Below are 21,149 nucleotides of genomic sequence, written 5' to 3'. Positions count from 1 at the left end.
AACTCAATAAGAAAACGATGACAGCTGATAACAATTCGAAAACCCGACGATAATAATTGGCTATTAATATGAACAGATAATGAAACAATGGTTTGTCGGTATCGTTTGTTACCGAAGCCAACGAAGCTCTACTAAAACAGCCCGAAATTATTTGTTTCTGGTAACGTTAGCTAAATTTTCCTAATGAAATTCCAAATGCACCATCCTTGCTCATCCTGGCGTCAATACCACCTAACACGATTTTGATGTTATGGCAGCGCTAGTAGAATTGTATGAACATGGCAACTCTCATAGAAGGGGTACTAATTTTTTTTGTTTATTTCTCCTCTCTCCACCCTAATGTGCCTTCATATAAATATATGTACCACATGTACTGGCATTTTCCATTTGATTTGCCTGTTGCTATTGCTGTTGGCGACTGAATTGTAACCTTGATGAAATATTCTTCTTTGCCTTTTAGGGTAATAAAACCGGGTTGCGTGCCATGAGTTATTGCGATTTATTTACGTTATTTCATGTAAGTTTCTTGTACATAATTTCATACACCTACTTCAGCATATTATTGTTGTACCTTTTGGAAAACTTTTTTGAGTCATGAAGTTTTAATTTGTACAAAGTAATTTGGGTTAACTACCATCAATGAGTTTCAATGAGCTTTAATCGTTTAGGTTTGAGGCAAACTGATTGTGATTTTTGTCAATTAGTGAAAATACTTAAGTTGAGACTTTGAGTTAATTGGTTTGTATAAGTTATCCCGTAAAGAAAATATTCGCTTTGTTTCTATAAAGAAGAAGTGTACAGAATATGAGTAAGGAGCGCTTAAACTGTAATCCAATATAGCCGAAGGCTTTGTGTAACCTAAGCTGGATGGGGACTACTTAAAAATTTGTAACGAATTCTGGGAAATTCCTGATAATTATACACCTTCTGCTAACCTTCGAATCGCTGACCTGTCGAATAAATAACTACAATATTTAGTATTGCAAAATTGTCTTTATTAGACTACTTTGGGAGTGGTACTTCGGAATTACACTTATACTTTACTAATATCGTATGAAAATCAAACTGATTACTGACGTCTAGACGTTTCACAAACATGCCTTCTAGAACAGTTGTATCTCATGCTTGGTTATTTAGCTATATACACGTATATCTGTAGTTTACGTTCTTCTTCTAGCCAAATGCGTGTGTATGTATGAGTAACAACTCCTGCTCTTAACTGGCGGCTACATATATGTATGTCAAATAATCTCCCTGCCTCAAGTTGCTGATTATGTGTATGCCTTGTACAGAAGTGTGGCTGCTGGCTGTTTTTGTTGTTTGAAGATCTTATCAAGAGTAAAAATGAACATGTATATATTTATTTCTTTTTTTATCAACAAATCTCTTATATCTATTTTTTCTCATTTTCAGATTAAATTTCTGTGAACGAAGAAAACGTAGGTAAGTTTATTATGGATATTGGAACGATTTTCCGTCATCCCTTGTCAAATTTGGTTTTGAGACAAACCGGTTTCGGCGTTGTGCCATCATGGGTGTCGATTTTTGTTCTGGGGGCCTACTCTGTATTGCGATGCGAAAGGCAGTGCGATGCGAAAATAAATTGCGATGCGAAAGGTAATTGGAACTCTGTAGCGATATCGCATCGCTAACAATGTCGCTTTTTATTTTTCGCAAATTTTTTGCTTGAGTATGCATCACTGAACAAACTCAAGGAAAGAGAACAAAAGAAACAAGGCGATTACAATTTCGGCAAACGATTAATTTTTGTTGAACAAATTAAAAAAAGGATTCTGTAGCATTATGGAACGATTTAAATGAAGAAAGGATTGATTTAAATGAAGAAATCCTCCCAGTTCAGAAATTGTACTGGAAGAAGTGAACGTGATAAATACAGAAAACGTGGAAAATCATAGAATGGGAAATATTGCTAGTTGTATCAGAGAACAAATAAAAAATGACATGATTTCAAATAGAAATGCTTTATAAAAAAGTGTTTTCGATTTAATTGTTATTTATTTATGTACTTTAAGTCCACTAGGATTACAAATTGTTGCTTTTGTGTTTGTTTTGTTTTTTGAGTTGTCCTATATATTTTTAAATGAATATAAAGATATCAATTTATAAAATCATCAATTAATACTTACATATTTGAACAATGCGAATGCCTATTACTTGTAGCAAGAAAATGCGACAATGAATGCTGTTTGACATTCGCTTTCGCTTTACAGAGTGCCGGCAATGCGAAAAGGGAGAAAAATTGCGAATGGCAAAAATGTGAATGCGAAAGTCAAAATATACATGCGAATGTCAAGATACAGAGTACCGATTTTGCGATTTCGCGTATTTTTTCTTTCGCATCGCAATACAGAGTAGGCCCCCTGATCTGTTGTTGTCGTTGGTCCTGTATTTATAGTTCGTAGGTACATGAGCAGGTATTGTCAAAAGTGATGCTTGTGATATTTAGTTATGTGTATGTGCTGTGTGTTCATTCAGAACTGAGGGTGGTTTACTAATCGATTTGTGTGGCTGACTGGGGTAGGTAAAAATCCCTAATTTTAGCCGTTTGACCTTCTTTGTGGGTTTGTTGTTTTGATGTGTTAATTGTTTTGTGTTTATTTGTTGTTGTGTGTTTATCTGTTGTACCTGTGTTATTACTTTGTTTCTTGTAAACAAGTTTTAAAGGCTCGAATATTGTGTCAGAAATTGTGTTTATCTGTTCGTTTATTAGTCTACCGTCGAATGTTTTCTGTTTGTAAATTTCCATGTTTTCGAGTACGTTGAGACGTCGGCCTTTTGTTGTATGTGAAGAACCCTAACTGTTTTATTGATGTTTGCTGAGGAACATTCATTCTCGACCATGTGATTCGCGAAGTTAGACTAGGGTATAATGTTTGGATTCCGTATTTTTTTGTTGTAATCTCTAATATGTTCTCTGAACCTCGTTCTTATTTGCCGTCCTCTTTGTCCTATGTAACTATGCTGGCATCCGCAGGTAAGCTTGTGTATGCCGTGGCTGCTAAACGGATCCTCTAGTTAGTGTTAGTTCTTAGTTTTCGCCCTAGATTGTTCGATGTTTTGAATGCTGTGTTAATGTTGTATTTTTTAAAGAAGTTTCCCAATATTTACGTTGCTTTTCCAGTATATGTCATAGTCGCCCAGCTATTATTTTCCTTTTCATTATTTCTTTTTGGTTCTCCATTTGTCCTTCTGAGCTTATCTACTAGTGCTTTTTTATATCCGTTGTTTGCAGCGATATTATATATGACCTCAAGTTATCTCTTATATGCCTCTTGTGTAAGAGGTGTTCTTTCAAGTCTATGTACCAAGTGCCTTAATGCTACTTTTTTATTCTGTTGGGGGGGATTTGAGGTAAGTTTACAAAATTTTGTGGCAAAAACATTTTTTTTAGTATATGTGACCCGGCCTATAAAAAGGCGGCTTATGACTCAAAAAAAAAAAAAGAAGAAAATTACTAAGAAACTGAAGAAACGCCTTGTTTATCTTTAACAGCTGTTTCTCGCAATTTCTTTTTTGAGTCATAAACCACCTTTTCATAGGCCGGGTCACATATATATTCAATGTCCTCAATGGCATACTTCTTTGTCTGCATACTTCTCGGTCTGCATCTAAAAAAACAATAGTTTCCTTTCTAATATAACCACAAATGTTTTAAACATTGATAAAAGGCAGTTGTTCGTATGTTCGCTGTGAACCAAACGTCCAAACAACGCTCAGCCTTTTTTTGTTTTGTTTTTTTTTTTTTTTGCGGGAGGGGTGAAAAATGTCTAAGACACCATAATTGCTGCAGTCGCAGCAACCGTGTGTCCGTAGACTAATAAACAGCCCCGTTTTGGAACCATCGGCCACCCAGGTACCACTTTCGCGTTACTTCAGGGTCTCATTTTTTTAAGAGCCTACTGTTGTCCCTGCGTCCAGGTTCCCGCTATTTGCTTTGAGTGTCGATTTAACCGCCACTGCTTCGCATGCGCATTTCTCTGCGCTCCCTCTCAGCATCCATAAGGCGTGTTATGACTATAAATGCAATTCTGCTCACTGCAGTCCAGCACTCTTTCCCGTTGCACATTTGTGATCCTCAATTACTCGTGGTGTGTTCCTCCCCAAAGACTTTATGCAAGGCGAGTCTTTCCTCGTGGAAACGGGGGTAGTGGAACATGGCGTGTTCTACGTTTTCTAACTCCGTGGTACACATTGGGCAAAGAGGATCTTCCTCTATCCTACGCTTCCATAAATACTCTTTGAAACCGCCATGCCCACTCAGTATCTGCGTGAGATGGTAGTTCAGTTCGCTATGCTTCTGCTCATTCCATTGAGCTACGTTCCAAACTGGCGGTAAGGTCCAACACCCTTTACTCTAGGCCTCCCACCTTCGTTGCCACTTAGCTATTGTTTGTGTCTTTGCTCTTTTCTTCGCTTCTTCAGATAGTCGCTCGATATTAGTATTATACAGCTCGGCCATTTCGCTTGCCAGTAAGTCCGATGGGATTTTCCGCGTTAGAACCAGGATCACGTCGTCGTACGTCGTCCGATAAGCACTTGCTATTCGTAAAGCAGCAAGTCTGTACGCTGCCAATATATCTTTTTGATGGGTCCGTTTAGATACATACAACACTTATTAAGCTTGTTACTGTGGGCAATAGCTGACGTGTAGCTTCGCTCGGACCACCTATGTTAGGCATTATTCGAATAAGTGCTCCATTAACGTTGGTAACTTTCTCTTCCACCGCTCTGAAGTGCTCTTTGAAAGTTAACTTAGAGTCAACATGCACTCCTAAGTATTTTAGAGAATCCTTTGGAGTGGTTTGATGATCCCCGACAATTGAGACTAACTCGTTCGCCGACCGTTTGGAGCTTACTAATACCACTTCCGTCTTTTGGCTAGCCAACTTCAGTCCCGTATTGGTCAGCCATTCCTTTATCCTTCCTACGGCGTCATTATATAATGCTTGAAGCAGGTCCAGTTTCTTGGCCGCTACTACCACTGCAATATCATCAGCAAATCACACAATTTGCATATTTTCTATTTGCTCTGAGATTAATCTTCAGCACCCCGTCATACATTACATTCCAACGCGTTGGACCGAGAACAGATCTCTGTGGAACGCCTCCAGATATTTTGTATTCTTTTGCTCCTTGATCCGTGTCAAAAAGAAGTACTCTATCTTTAAGATAGCTACTTATTTTCTGCGTAAGTAAGCTGGTGTGTCGAAGCTTAGCGGCGCTGGTATTATCTGCATCCAGTTCGCAGTGTTAAAAGATTCTTGATGTCCAACGTAATCAGTGCACAGAACTACCTTTTAGTTTGGCCTCCAGAGATAGCTTCTCTAGCTATATTGACAACTGTTTGTATTGCATATACGGTGGATCTTTGATTTTCGATATTGGTTATTCGATAAGCCACCTGGGCTTTCTAGAGCCAGCTGTAGGCGCTCACTAATTATACGCTCGAAAATCTTTCCTAGGGAATCCAGCATATAAAGTGGCCTATATGAGGATGGTTGCTCCGGCTGTTTAACACATTTCAGCAATAGGACAAGTCTTTGTCGTTTCCACGGGCGAGGGAACACACTTTCTTGCATACAGGCATTAAAAAGATCAGTAAATAATGTAGCCCTAATTGTGATTGCGGCTTTAAGGGCTATGTTTGGTACTCCGTCGGGTCCTGGGGATTTGTTATCAGCAACCCCTTTTGCAGCGTTCAGCAACTCTTACTATGTAATTTGCGGAATTTTCGTACTTTCGAGATCCTTGCTTGGATAAGTCCAGCGATCTTGCGCCGAGAAAAAATTTTCTCAGCCTTAGATTTTCACCATAACTCATATGTAAGTTGATTTTTTTGCAAGCGAGCTTGAAAAAAATGCTTCAACTAGCTAAACGGTTTTGTCATGACGGACCCATACTGGTGGCGGAAGTTTAACAGCTTATTGGTACTTTTTTTATCTGCTTTGACATTTCTACTTCTGGCGCAGTACGTTTTTGACATTCAACCAGAGCATTACAAAAACAAAATTCATGGAATGCGTGTGTTTGTTTGTATGCACTTCACCCTGCCGCCGCGCTGTTATATTGTTATGTGAACTGTGAACCATTTGTTTGGCATTAACTAATTCAGGTATTTGTCCATCTTTGATATTTTTCTTTTATTGAATTATTCATTTTTATATTTGACATTTGTCAAATGGTGTTAATTATATTGTGATTTGTTGTTGGCGAGCGCAAAATTTATTTGACAGAAACTCTCACATTTTTATGTTAATAAGTTTATTTATAAGAAAAGCCAATAATATTGTATGTATATTTTGAATAGTTAATACGCCAACACATACATACAAACATTAAACAGAAAAGCCGATGATAATTTGATAAAGATTTAACCGCAGTGCTTAAATTTGATATTGACTATAATTGGCTTTGGATTTTGACTGAAAGTCAATACTACAAATTTCTGGATATTGAGAATGAAGTAGGTCATCACATTATGAAACCTTTCAATTCTACCTTCTATTTTTATGCATGATTGGCGTTAGTAACAAGAAATTAATATGAACCGGGTTTTTCTATTTCTGAACAATCCCGACTCATACGTCGTCGTTGGCACAATCTGGCCGTAATGTCCATAACTCAAGCGCCGTTGTTGTAACCAAGCTGTGCTTAGCAATGTGTCATGGGAGAAGGATATTCAGTGGTGGTGGTTTACTCGTTTTAAAGGCTTCAGAAGTCGGCAGTGTTTGTTCACGATGTTGGAAACGAGATTGGCTGATAGACGTGTATGTAACGACCAACATGGATAAAAAACTCTTCTCCAAAACAGAACATGCATTGACCAAAGGAAAATCGGAAACGAGACACTGCATGGGGTGCTTACAAAGAGAAAACCTTGGAATATAAGTAGTACGCCTTAGGCGTTCTAAGAAATTGTTGGGGCTTTCAATAATGTCTATAAACAGATGATCATGGCGGGTCTTTATTAAAATCGGTGCACAGCAGCACGATGCGGGGCGGGAAATTATCACCTTTACTGTGAACGCTGGTCACCAACCAACGTCTCAAGCGGTTCCATGAAGGACCCGTTGAACTTATGGCGTAGCTTTTTGATCAATGGAGCGCTCGGGATATACATGCTTGGGTATCTAATGTCGGGTTGACCGCCAACTCGGAGAAGACTGATATATTACTGTTGATCAGCACTTATTAGGTGCCAAATTGAAGCAGAACTAAGCTAGGAAGGGTAACCCTGCAGTACAAACCTTGAACAAAATATCTAGGAATCGTTATGGACAATAAGTTGTCGTGGAAATTCAACATGTAGCAGAGAGTGAAGAACCTGGGGTGTACGTAGGGTGCTCTCTCTCATGACATATTTACAGCGATTGTAAATGGATTCCTTGTTTTGTAATATGGACTATGTACTTTTATTGTACTATAGAGTTCTTGATTGGTGGGCGGCCACACAAGGAAGTTCCTGCCTCAAAATGAGGAGGAATATGCAGGCTATCATGTCGAAGGAAGATGATCACTACATCTCAGCCCTAGACCCAGCCAGCCTAAGGTCGCCTTCACGGCGCCGCAGAGGAACTTTTGCGAAAATTTGGCGCCCCCCTTATATATAAGACAGCCGAGCCAGTGCAGGATCACTTGAATTGGGACAGTCGCGTACCTACCTGAGAGGTAATGTTAGGTTGAACTGACTGGTCAATAAAGACCTCACTTAGTCTGAATGTGTTCCTAGTGCTACCAGAATTTATTAGCGAACCCGAACGCAAAACCCTTCAACAGATACCAGGATTTATAGTATAACTCATATTCTTGGCAAACCCCAGAAGTTTTCTAGAACCTAGTTTAATTGCTGCCTCGTGGTCTAGCAACTCTGCCGCCCCTAGTAGCTACAGCCTTGAACTAGCGAACGCAGAGTACGTGCACTGAGCCGTTTCTTTCTCCAGCACGCAGTTCCTACATCTGCTGTTTCTGACGAGAACTAAATTATAAGCATATGACTACAGAAGGCAGTGTTCACTTAGTATGTGCATCGTGAGTTTTAAGTATTCTCTATTTAGAGAGATATGAATAACTTTGTGATTAAGATTCGCACATGCTTCTAAAAATTTTGCTCCCCTCGCGCTGCTATGCGAGCCTTTCCTGCTTGTTCAAACTCACGCACCCTTCTTTACCAACTCACCGGCCTTTTCGTCAGCATCTTTCCCATTTTTAGCGGCAACCTGGAACCAATGTATAGTCAGACTTGACCGGAGTCTCTCTTAATGCATTTTTGCATTTTTGGACACTTTTTAATAAAGTACAGTGTACATATTGAGGCGACTGCAGCTTGAGCACGCTTCCATACAGTAAACAGCAGACCCGATCCCTTCCGTTAAATTGGAACCAGCGGTTATACGAATACGGCATGTTCTGCTATTTCTGCATGCTTGCGTTAACCCTCCGGCTTTATTGTAGCCCCAAGATCTATTTCGTGTCTAAGGCACGGTAACCTGTAGTTCGTTCACCCTATATTAGTTGGCTGGATTTTAGGTAAACCGTTTATTCTAGTTTTTGTTTATCGAAAGCACACTCCACACAAGTTACATCCTACTAAAATGAATTTTTCATAAAGCGGGTTTCAAAAGAGCTTAATTACATGGGGAAACTATTATGGGTCGATCTTACTTCCAAAGTAAAACTCGTGGCTAGTACTTTGACCGCAATAAACGGCGCGGCTCAAAACAAATAATTTCGGGAAACGTGCACATAAATAATCTTCGCTAATTATCTCGTGCATATACTGTGGCGAATGTTAGCATCACTATGCTGTTAGTAAATAATCGCAACAACAAAAAAAGCAAGCAGCCACACTTATGTGCATGTACACATTAAAGCAAGCTGCCACACTTATATACAAGGCAACGAAGAATATGTCGAACTCATAACACTGGACCACGAATTTCAACTTTTTCTCTTTACCAGAAACGCCGTTGTGAAATTCGAATGTAAAATCACCTATAAATACGTCATACATTGTTTTTTGCTCCACCAGATAGTTTTCGAGATATTAGCTTATCATTTCAGATTTTTGTTTTTTTTTTATAAAAAAATATAAAAAAATTACTCTTTGCGAGGGCAGCATTCCAAAACCACAACTTTTTTTCCAGATATTTTTTCTTTACGTAAAGCTCTGTTTAATTAGAAAAAAGATAAGCTATCATCGAAGAAAACCGATGCAAAACTACGTAAGTTATAAGCGATCAAATAAAAATACCCAGGTTGCGCAACTTCAATGTATGTATACATACATACATATTGTAACGAATTTGCTGCAAATCCTATTATTTGCCCTTTTGCTAAGTTCGAATCACTAAACTGTTGAACAAATAACTCCAATATTGAAGAATGGAAAAATGGCCTTTATTAAAGTACTTCACAATCACACGTATACTTTGCTACTCGCTGGCTTAATAACCAAACTGATTGATAACTCAAATGAAACTACTATTGGCAGCCAGATCGCGTGCTTAATCAAACTGATTGATAGCTCAACTCAAACTGAATTACTTTTTACTCGCTTGTGCCGCTTTTATAGTTTACGCTGCATACATCTAGGCTCTTCTATTTCCGGAACTTACCAACTATTTCGAGTGTTTATAGTTCTCATATAGTTTCTACTTGTTTACAATTTTCTACTTTCCAGCGTCTCTCAGATGTATGTGAGTTTGTAGTTTACAGTCTCTCGCACACACATAGGCGTATAAGTAAATGCATCTGTGTGTGACATCTCTTTCGCCTGCCTTATATATGTGTATACATGATTTGATTATTGACGTAAATACTGTTTGGCATGGCCTTAGCATCGCCTTAGTGATGGTAGAGCTTAGTGATGCTAATATCCGTGACAATATATTAAAGATATAAAGAGCAAATGGGATATTATCTGGATAAACGAATAACACGATAACAATGATAATACTTTTTCCTTAAATAAATCAAATAGTACTTTTAATACTCGAATTGTTTTATAGTAGGTAGAGTGGTTGCATCGAAAGGAAGAGTGGTTGGGTTCGAAACCTGCTGTAGGCATGTAGTTATAAACATGTATTTCCGTCACTTATGGGTAAGTATGCAGGTAGATTTTCAAAATTATAAGACACAGAAAATTTTTTAAGCCTACATCTAAAGCAGGTAGTATTTTCTTTTCCCGGCTTCGTATAAAAAGGAACCTTTCTGTCTAGGTAAGATTTGATTTTTTCAATTTTATTCTTGTTCCGAGTATAAATATGAGTTAATGCGCCTTGAAACTTCATAACATCTGCAAAGCTCGCCGGAGATAGTTCAGTTCATAAGTAAAATTTCAAAACCGTGATTTATTAAAAAAAAATAAAATCAGTAAAAGGACGCGAGAATTTGAGTGTAATAACGATCCAGATATGTTCTGTTTCATGTGTGGCCAATATACTATCATAAGGCGACGACGAGTGTTCTCAGATCATATCAAAACTTTATACTCCAAGTATTTTGGCATTGAGCCTAAAAATGCTGAAAAACCATGGACACCGAACACTTTGTGTACATCGTGTCGAGTAGAATTGATTCAGTCGGAATCAGGACAACAAATATAATTTGGTACACCAATGATATGGAGAGAACCTACTTGCCATTCAATAGAGTGTTATATTTGTCAAACAAAAGAACTTGGCGTTGGAAGATCAAGAAGAGTAACCTATGCCAGCGTACCTACAGTGACATTACCAGTACTACATTCAACGGCAGTTGCGGATCCAGTTCCATTGTCAACAGTAATATCTGAGTGCGAGGAATCAAGTTGTACTGAATTTCGCATGGGAAACGAGAGAAACGTTCTGTCACAAGCACAACTTAATGATTGGATAAGAGATTTGGAACTATCCAAGGAAAATGCCGTGATCCACACTTCTCGTATGCAACAATTAAAATTTGTGTCATCCGATGTTAAGGTGATATATTGTAGAACTCGTCACAAACCATTTTCCAAACACTATACCAAGAAATACAGTATACGCTACTGCAACGATATTCCTGTTTTATTCAAAGAGTTTGGTCAAACATATGATTCAAAAGTGTGGCGATTGTTCATAGACAGCAATAAACTGAGTTTGAAGGCTGTATTATTGCATATTGGTAACAAACAGCCTTCTATCCCGATCGCACATGCAGTAAATACAAAGGAAACCTACGAGAAAATGCAAAAACTACTCAAATTTATCAAATATGAAGAGCACGATTGGAAAATATGTTCTGATGTCAAAGTCGTTGCAATGCTATGTGGTCTACAAAGTGGCTACACCAAGCACTGCTGCTTCCTCTGCAAGTGGGATAGCCGAGCTCGTAAGGACCACTACGTCAGAAAGGATTGGCCGGAAAGAGTTGAGTTTACCGTTGGTGTGGATAACATCAAATACACCCCTCTTGTCAAAAAAGAGAAAATCATACTTCCACCCTTACACATCAAGCTCGGTCTCATTAAAAACTTTGTTAAGGCTTTGGACAAAGAAGGCGAAGCATTCGACTATTTGAAAACAATTTTGCCAGATATTTCTCAAGCCAAGATAAAGGAAGGTATTTTTGTTGGACCACAAAAAAAGAAGTTGATCAACAATAATCAATTCAAAGGACTACTCTCATCAGTTGAGGCAGCAGCGTGGAAATCCTTTGAAAAGGTCGTTGCTTCTTTTCTCGGTAGACACAAAAGCCCTAACTACGAGCAGATAGTGAACGACTTAATCAATAATTATGCTAAAATGGGTAAATATTAAAAAAAAAAAAATTAATAAATATTAAAGGCTTATTAAAATTAATTTCCCAAAAGTCTATAACTTGTTTACCTAACTAATATTTTCTTTCCAGGCGTAAATATGTCTTTAAAAATTCACTTTCTGCACTCACATTTGAGCTTTTTTCCGGCAAATCTTGGCGACGAAAGTGACGAACATGGCGAAAGGTTTCATCAGCAAATGAAACTAATTGAGAATCGATATCAAGGATTCTGGGACGTCGCAGTGATTGGTGATTACTGCTGGTTTCTCATAAGAGAAACCGATCCTAAACTGAATAAGCGTCAAAGTAGAACACATAATTATTTCGACTACATAGTAAAATCAAATTAAGATAAAGATGGTTAGAATATAGTATAAACATAAATAAATTAAAAAAAGTTAAAAATATGGGTAATTTCATTCATAAATTGAACTTTTAACTAAATAGAAACAGAGCATAGCTAGATATATCACTCTTCTTTATACCATACATACGTTTTGAGGTATACGTTGAAATTGCGCAACCTGGGTATTTTTATTTGATCGCTTATAACTTACGTAGTTTTGCATCGATTTTCTTCGATGATAGCTTATCTTTTTTCTAATTAAACAGAGCTTTACGTAAAGATAAAATATCTGGAAAAAAAGTTGTGGTTTTGGAATGCTGCCCTCGCAAAGAGTAATTTTTTTCATATTTTTTCATAAAAAAAAACAAAAATCTAAAATGATGAGCTAATATCTCGAAAACTATCTGGTTGAGCAAAAAAGAATGTATGATTCATTTATAGCAAATTTTATCGTCTTTCCGATTCTGTAAACTCTGCAATTGCTTGACCCGTTCGTGAGACATACGTAATTAAAGGGAGCCATCTTTTTGGTTTTTTCGAATAGCGGTAAATTCCAAATATCTCAACAACGATACCATAGAATCAAAAATGATCGAAATCAGGGGGTGGTTTTACATACGAATTTCATAACGGCGTCTCTGGTAAATTTTGGCCGTCGACCAGTGTAATCAGCAGCTGGAAGCAGGAAGATTATTTCTCATACATATATGTGACCCGGTCTATGAAAAGGTGGCTTATGACTCAAAAAGGAATTGCGAGAAACAGCTGCTAAAGATAAACAATGCATTTCTTCAGTTTCTTAGTAGTTTTTCTTTTGCACTATGAACAGTCATGCCCAAAAGGCAAAGTACAAACCAGTTTCTGACCGATATTTTGGCTTCATTGTCATCGAAAAAAATGCAATCAAAAACATCTGAGGATGCTTCACCAGCCACCAAAGTGGCATCGAAGGAAGCAAAGGCTTCATCGTCTTTCATTTGTTCTCTTCTTGCTCTATATTTTTAGTATACTTCTAAGCAAGTTAGGGCTTTCTAGTTTTCACCACGTGAAAGAGCCAGATATGCAGGTAAATAGCTAAATAACCCAGCATGAGATACAACTGTTTTAGAAGGCATGTTCGCGAAACGTCTACACCTTAGGAGAAATATTCGAACGAGGCAACGGAGAGAATAAAAGCCGCGCAAGCTGAGGAATAATAAGCAGTTTGATTTAAGCATGCCATTAAGTGAAGTATAATTGTGAAGTGCTACTCCCAAACTAGTCTAAATAAAGACTATTTTGCAATACTGAATATTGGAGTTATTTATTCGACAGTTCAGCGATTCGAACGTTAGCAGAAGGTGTATAACTATCAGGAATTCCTTAAAATTCGTAACAGTATTATCGGCACTAACTAATAGCCTAAGCTTTCACGACTGACGGCAAAAAAAGTTTGCAATTACGCAGTATCGAAGCTCTGTTAATTCACACCAAATACTCGAATACTTAATTAGCGCGGATGACCGTGTGAAAGCTAAACGCAAATGTAACGCTTCCAAAGCTCATTATCTAAATGAGCGGCATCAAAGGGGAAACAATACAACATTTTTTTGTTTCGTAAAAACGGATTGAAAGAAATAAATTCATTCCGTTCACTTGTCTAAAATAAATAGCCAATTGTCAAAAAAAATAATGTTTCCGCTCATGATGAATAATATTTACAAAAAATGTATTCAATTGACCGCCTACTTAACCTAACGGTTGAGATGCAGTCGAGCGTAAAAACGTTTTGTGCCGGTTGTGAATATTGCCGAAACTGAAATTAATTTAATTTGTAGGCTTTTTTTGGCAAAATTATGTACCCAACTCATTGAATTCAATTCATTTTCTGGGAAACATTTCTTTTGAAAATGTGACTAAACGCATATAGTCGATTTGGTGTTGTCTATTGGTAAGCGGGCGGTGTGTGAAGTGGACACAACCGTTAGTTGGGCGTACAAAAAAAAAGCAAGTAAGAAAGTCTAAGTTCGGGTGAAACAGAACATTACATACCCAGCTGTGTACTTGAAACGCTGTTGTTGTTTGCTTTGTGTGGTTAGTAGTGTCGTAAGGCTGCGTTATAAGACCCTTAGTAAAAGCGGGTGTGGTCTTTAACCGGATTTGAGTATATTCACTCAGTCTATATAATTTGGCAAAACTATTGGCACTGCCAAATTTCAAAGTAATATATTTATCGTCTTTTTAAACTTCAAAATTTTCTTCTTCTAAATGTGAGTGGTGCCATGCCCATATTCAAAAATTTTTTGGAATTTATATTTTGCGTCATAAAACCAATCAATCTACCAAATTTCATTAGCGTAGCGGTATTCCTTTTTGAATTATCACATTTTTCCCATTTTTATAAATTTTCGATATCGAAAAATTGGACGTGGTTATCGTCCGATTTTGCTCATTTTCAGTACCATTTTCTATTCGGTACAGATAGGCCCGTTTACCGAATTTGGTGAAGATATCTTAATATTTGCCCAAGTTATCGTGTTAATGGGCGGATAGACGAACATGGCTTAATCAATTTTTTTTTCTCGATACTGATGATTTTGATACATGAAAGTCTATATCTATCTGGATTCCTTTATAATCGTACCTGTACAACCAACCGTCATCCAAGCAAAGTGATAACACCCATGTACAGCTGGGTATAAAAATTGAGCAATTTTTACTTTGGTAGGTACTTCATTTGAAACAAATTTTCAAGCCATCAAACTATCTGATTGGTGAAAAATATGGCAGCACTGACAGCTGACAACTGACGTTTTGATTAAAGCTCGCTGACAGCTGTCACAAAAATTTTCATTGTTATAGTCTAAAGTTGACTTAAAGGTAAAAAAAGTGAGTGCTTTTAATTTGGACATAATTTATAAAATATGTGAAAAGTTGTGAGTGAAATTGTATAAAAATTTTTGGTACATGTTTACAACTTATTGCAATGTAAGGTGGTTTTCGCCAAAGGTTGAGGTAGCGCTCAGTCAGTGCAGAATCAAGAAGGCACTTGGTGACCCAAATTCATCATGGATTTAGGGGGTTAAAGCTGCTTGTTAGTGGAACGAACCGGATCTATATCCGACAAAGTATCACCAACATCGATAACACTATACAAAATCTACACATTTTCAGCGGTGCCACGCCCATTTTGAAATGGTTTTTAAAATTTTTATCAAAAGTCTGTATATCAGTCACACACATCAAATTTCAACATTCTAGGAGTATTAGTTACTAAATAATTAGAGTTTTTCTATTTTCCAAAGTGTTATATAAATATTAAAAGTGGGCTTGGTTATCATCCGATTTCGCTCATTTTAAATTGCGATGGGAAATGAGTGCCAAGAAATCCATATACCGAATTTTAATAAGATATCTCTTGGATAGTTAGTAGTACTTTACAATTACAATACTCACGTATAGGGTGTTAAAGTCAGCTGATATTATACTCTCGGTTACCTCGTTCGCACATTTCATATAAGGTCTAGAAGTTACGTGAACATGCCTTCTAGAACAGTGTTATCTCAAGCGTGATAATTTAGCTATATACATGTATATCTGTAGTTTATGATTTTCTTCAAGCTATATGCGTGTTTATGTGTGAGTAACAGCTTCTGCTCTTAGATACATATGTGTATGTGAAATAATCTCTTCGCTGAGAGCGGCTGATTGTGTGTGTGGAATATTCTTCGTTACCTAGTACAAAAGTGTGTGTGCTTGCTTTAATGTGTACATTTAGATAAGTGTGGCCGCTTGCTTTAATGTGTACATGTACATAAGTGTGGTTGCTTGATTTTTTGTTGTTGTGATTATTGACCAGCGTCATAGTGATGCTTATATTCGTCACAATACACATGTTTTTTAATATCCAAATACTACGCAAAGAAGCCAATTGGGAAAAGTTGCAGAATAACAAAGGCATGGCTTTGGCAGAATGCATTTGCAACAGTTCAACAATCGCAAAAGTGCGGTTTCAAATTCCACTTCCCGGAGAAAGGACACTATGAACACATTCAGTGTATGTGAGGTGTTAATTCACCGGCCAGTTCAACTTAACCCGGCAGAAAGATTTTTGAAGCGATTTATAAGGCATAATCGAAACAGCTGTCGCCTTGTTCGTTCTATTATCGGGTTATTTAAATTTTTTTTTGGAAATTATTCAACATATTTTCAAATTGGTTTGCATAGTCTTAGTTACAAAATTTATGAAACCCTTTTCTTGCATTATCGAACGTAAAACAGATAACTAAATTGACGAAATTTGATACAAAATGCTGCTGCTATTTTCGTGTTCACTGCTGTAGATTTTCCGTCTTTGAAACACAAGCTTCTACTGGGCATATGTGGATCTACAAGCGGTCATGAATAAAGTATTATATAACATACGTTTGAAAAATAATGAATTCAGCCTCCAGGCTTCATCAGCGGCTTATAAAAAAATTTACAAAAAAATTCAATGAATTTATTGTTGTCGCCAGATCACATTACAATCGACTAAATTAGTTTTACAATAACAGCAAAATAAAATAAAAATTGTTCTGTGTTACACAAACAATTAATTGAATTGTTTTGAGTAAAGTGAGAATGTAAGGAGCGTTAACCCCCGAAGAGATGTTAGGCCGAGCTTCTCTTCCAATTTGGGTCGTGCTCCTCTTTATTTTTTCGTACAAATTGACGGGACGGGACCTACTTGTTTTATGCCGACCCGAAAGGCATCTGCAAGGCAGATGAGTTTTCACTGAGCGATTTTCATGGCAGAAATACACTCGGAGTACTTGCTAAGCACTGCCGAGGGGCGACCCCGCTTAGAAAAGTTTTCTTCTAATTGAAAAAACCAGGATCTTAGGTGTAGATAATTATAAAATGAGAACGTTATCAAAGAAAATCGAACAAACAATTAGTAACAATTTGTTTTTGTAATGAATGGGATGCCTCCTCGCTTTTGGTGTATTTAAAAGTCGTTTGCGATGACTTGACATTTAGATTACTGCGCATGGAACAACTTAATGGAATAAATAAATTTAACTATTACCCTTGTTTCAACCTTGGAAACCTACGCGAGCTCAGTTTAAAATGGTTGACCGAGAGCAGCCGACCTCCTTCTATTAAATGCAGGACAGTGGCGATTATCTTCTTCTCAATACAGCTGCAGTTGCGGCAGTAATCGCAAGATTCGATGCCCTTCTTAGCGGCGTGTGTACCTATGATGACTTGCATGAAGGAAGCGCTGTAAGAGAAAGTTACTTAAAAGAGGCCATAGTATACCTACCGAGTAATTTTCGGAAAGCATGTGGACGTTCATACCATATCTGGCCTGCTCGTCAGCTTTACAGTTGCCTTCAATATCTCTGTATCGAGATAAGCATAAAAGTCTTATACTAAAGTGCTGGGCCATCTCTTTCTCTTATTTTCCTCTAGCAACAAAGAAAATACTTGGTCAATGCTTTTAGTGCCAAAACTTCAAGCTCAATCCTCTTAGCAAACTCTTACTTGTCTTTCTCCTCACCTAATCCTTTGTTGAACCCTCCCTTTTGTTCATTCATGCTTCATTGTGTATTTCATCCCAATGGCAAACTGAATGGTTGGCCATTCCTTTACTGCGCTACACCCAACTACAAAGCGAATTACATTACACCGCAAGGCATTTGTGTTCTTTGTTTTTATTGTTGTTGTTATTTTCATGTTGTTTGCACTAAAATTGCACAACGTATTGCATGAGAAAATGATTGCGTGCTTGTTTGTCATATTTGTCGGTAATATGAGTATATGATAGGCTGGTTTATAGTATCTTGGCTCGACCTCCAGTTAGAGCAGAGCGTCCTTCCTTGATGCTATCAAAAGCAAACTATCGCTGTGCTATCGCGTAAAGTGTCACATTACCTATGGACATGTTGCAATAGGAACAGGACGGCTTTGCTCCCATCTGGTATCGGCCGGATATTTCGATAATATTGTGACGGATATTAGTGGCACTAAGTGATACTCATATTACTAATCTGATACTAAGTAAATAAAGCCACAACAACAATACAACAAACAGTCACTTGTATCTATATAAATGAATCAATCATTATGTCTACACATATGTAGATACTCCCAAAAGTAGGCAATCATCTGTGGAAATATCACTCACATATACACGCGCATGGGCTATGCGAGAAGCTATAATCATCGTGCATCTGTAGTTGTAGCTGAGTAATTTAATAGCTGGTAACTAACTAGTAAATTCTAGAAATAGAAAAGCCTAGAAATATGCCAACGAGGAAACCAAACAGTATAAAAGCACTACCAGCTGAGGCACGACGAATCAGTTTGATTTAAGCACGCTATCTTTCGAGAAGTAGAAGTGTTATTGTGAAAGTAGTCTAATAAAGACCATTTTACATTATTGAATATTGGAGTTATTTATTCAACAGTTTAGTGATTCTAACGTTAGCAGAAGGTTGCAAATAAGAGGAATTTCCCAAAATTCGTTACAATATCATATACTCAATAATTGTTTGTTCAGATGCTGTTGTCATAGTGCGTTGGCAGAGGAAGCGATTAATCATTTTCTTTGAAGAAATGCAGGACTGCAGGCTAAGCGACTCAGATTTCAGGATTGTTCTTCCGCTAGTATTTCGGGCATATGCTCTATTTGACTTTTAGCTCCTACTATAGTTGATATGAGAAATTAGGTTAAAACGGATATGAATGGCAAGTCAATGTATGTGGAGAACCAAGGTCAATGACTCAAGAACAAATGCCCAAGGATTTTGTCGCTACGACAGAAACTAAAATGTTTAGAGTTAACTGCATTTTTCCTGCTCGGGCGCCACTTGGATTTGTTTGAAGTGTGGCAAAACCACTTTTTCTGCAAGGAAATTGATGCTATTGTAAGATAATAAATGCAACCATGTCAACCAGTTAATAGAATAAAAAAAAATACATCACTGTAAAAGAAGAAAAGAGAAGATGGTGGGCTTCCGGTTCATTATTGATTTGACGACTGAAGAATAAAGTATTAAGATATTTAATCCGGACGTTTCTGCTGTTTTATTAACCATCGAAGGTAGAAATTACATCTCAGGTGTGGGGTTTCCACCATACAACATAAATAATCTTATATTTCATTAAGAACCATGTCCGATATGGCTAATCGCAGTGAAATCATAAACACATTGAATGAAATGGGAGTGGAATTCCCATTGACCGCCACAAACACCCAATTACGGCGGCTTCTCCATGACGTAAGAGGAGATGGAGCCATTGCCGATATGGCTACTAATTCTGCCCATGATCATACTGCCGTTTCCAATAATTCCACCACTGCTGCTGCTGATGACATCGCAATTACCACCACTGCCGTTCCAACTGTCTTTACTACCGATGTTTTGGTTGAATTCAATTCAACACCTGCTGTTCACGATGGTTTTGCTGCCGCCCCATCAAACTCTGCCCCCATTGACGCAAGAGCCACGACCATAAGTGTGGATGACGAACTGGTGGCGCTACGAAAACGTATGGAAATGTTAAAATTAATGAAAGAAATCGACGAGCTAAGAGCTAGTACTGGGGTACAGCAGCCACGTAGACTGGATTTTGCCGATACAGAGCATGCTATGCCCAAGTTCAGTGGTGATGATATATCAGTGACGGTGGGACATTTTCTTCAAGATTTCGAAGAAGTAATGGAGTCGTCAAGAGTAGACGAACGATTTAAATTGCTGGGTTTTCGTCGCTGCCTGGTGGGAACAGCCAAAGTTTTCCTTACCACCACCAAAGCGTTAAGCTATGCCGAGTTAAAAAAGGCCCTTACGACGGAATTTGACGTGCCGATACAGAGGAACGAAGTTTATAAGATGTAGGCAAGACGCAAGTGGGACAAAAAGAGCGAGTCATGCAGGCAATAGGAAAACGGGCAAACATATGCGAAACAGAAATCATCGATTTCATAATAGACGGCATAGGCAATGTAGTGCCAAATGCACATCTACTGTTACCGGCCAAAACTCTTGATGAGTTGAAGGTATTAGTGAGCCCTTTTCAAAGAAAATATTTCACTGTAGAACCAGACTAATATTTGTTAGAAATTAAGTTATACTGTATCGAGGTCGATTACAGTGTCAGATTGGCCGAGCGGTAACTCTGAATACAAATAGAGAATTGTATTAGATTAGGTATTAGATTTAGATTAAGTATTAGATTAAGAAATGTACGATAGTGAAAATATAAATTAAGTTATAATGTGTCAAGGTCAATACAGTGCGAGCTATAACTCTGAACACAAATAGCGAATTGTATCAGATTAAGAAATGTATGACAGTAAAAATAGGAATTAAGATAATGTATCGAGGTCGATACAGTTGCAGGCTGGCCGAGTTGTAAGATCATAAATGCAACCATGTCAACTAATTAATAGAATAAGCAAAAATACATCACTGTAAAAGAAGAAAAGGTTCATTATTGATTTGACGACTGAAAAATAAAGTATTGAGACAATTAATCTGGACGTCTCTGCTGTTTTATTAACCATCGAATGTAGAAATTACACTATCTTCATTTTGGGGCATTTATTTTCTATTTACACTTTAGAGCATTTTCCTTTTAACTGCATCCAGGAGAATGTGACTTCGTATCGTCGGATTTGGAAATTTCTTGTCCGCAGTAGAAAAAAAAATTCGAGAAAACTTGAATTCCAATTCAGAAAGAGGCAGCTTAAAATCTTTTACAGACTAGGCCAGGACTGAGCACTGGCTGTGTGAATAAGCTAAAGATTTGACCTACACAACATTACATTCTCTACAAATGTTGCAGTCCTTTGACGGATATAGATCGGGAACGTTCCGGTAATAGGCACCCTTCAGGTACTAGTTCAACCATTTCGGGAACGATTAATATGACCACATTAAACCTTCTAAGCCATACCACCCCCAGTTCTATGAGGAAGTTGTTGCCGCCAGAGCCTCGCCTGCTAAATATGTGTATGATGCATTCATATTTGTAA

The 21,149-nt window shown here is 37.6% G+C and overlaps 1 protein-coding gene across 16 annotated transcripts in view; it reads left to right on the top strand.

Moving 5' to 3' along the window:
• The window catches only part of LOC137249632 (probable protein phosphatase DDB_G0282105), a 237,613-nt gene that overhangs the window by 126,736 nt on the left and 89,728 nt on the right, over nucleotides 1–21,149 (top strand). For 13 of the 16 annotated variants that reach the window (XM_067781322.1, XM_067781323.1, XM_067781321.1 and 10 more), the window contains one exon: nucleotides 1,414–1,443. The gene's annotated coding sequence lies outside the window, so the exon portion shown is untranslated. The remainder of the gene's footprint in view (nucleotides 1–1,413; nucleotides 1,444–21,149) is intronic. The other 3 variants (XM_067781329.1, XM_067781325.1, XM_067781331.1) reach the window with 1 other exon arrangement.

This window comes from Eurosta solidaginis, chromosome 4, assembly GCF_040869045.1.
Source record: "Eurosta solidaginis isolate ZX-2024a chromosome 4, ASM4086904v1, whole genome shotgun sequence".
Taxonomy (NCBI): Eukaryota; Metazoa; Arthropoda; class Insecta; order Diptera; family Tephritidae; genus Eurosta; species Eurosta solidaginis.
The sequence above is the reverse complement of the archived record's forward strand: the minus strand, read 5'-3'. Positions and strand labels throughout refer to the sequence as shown.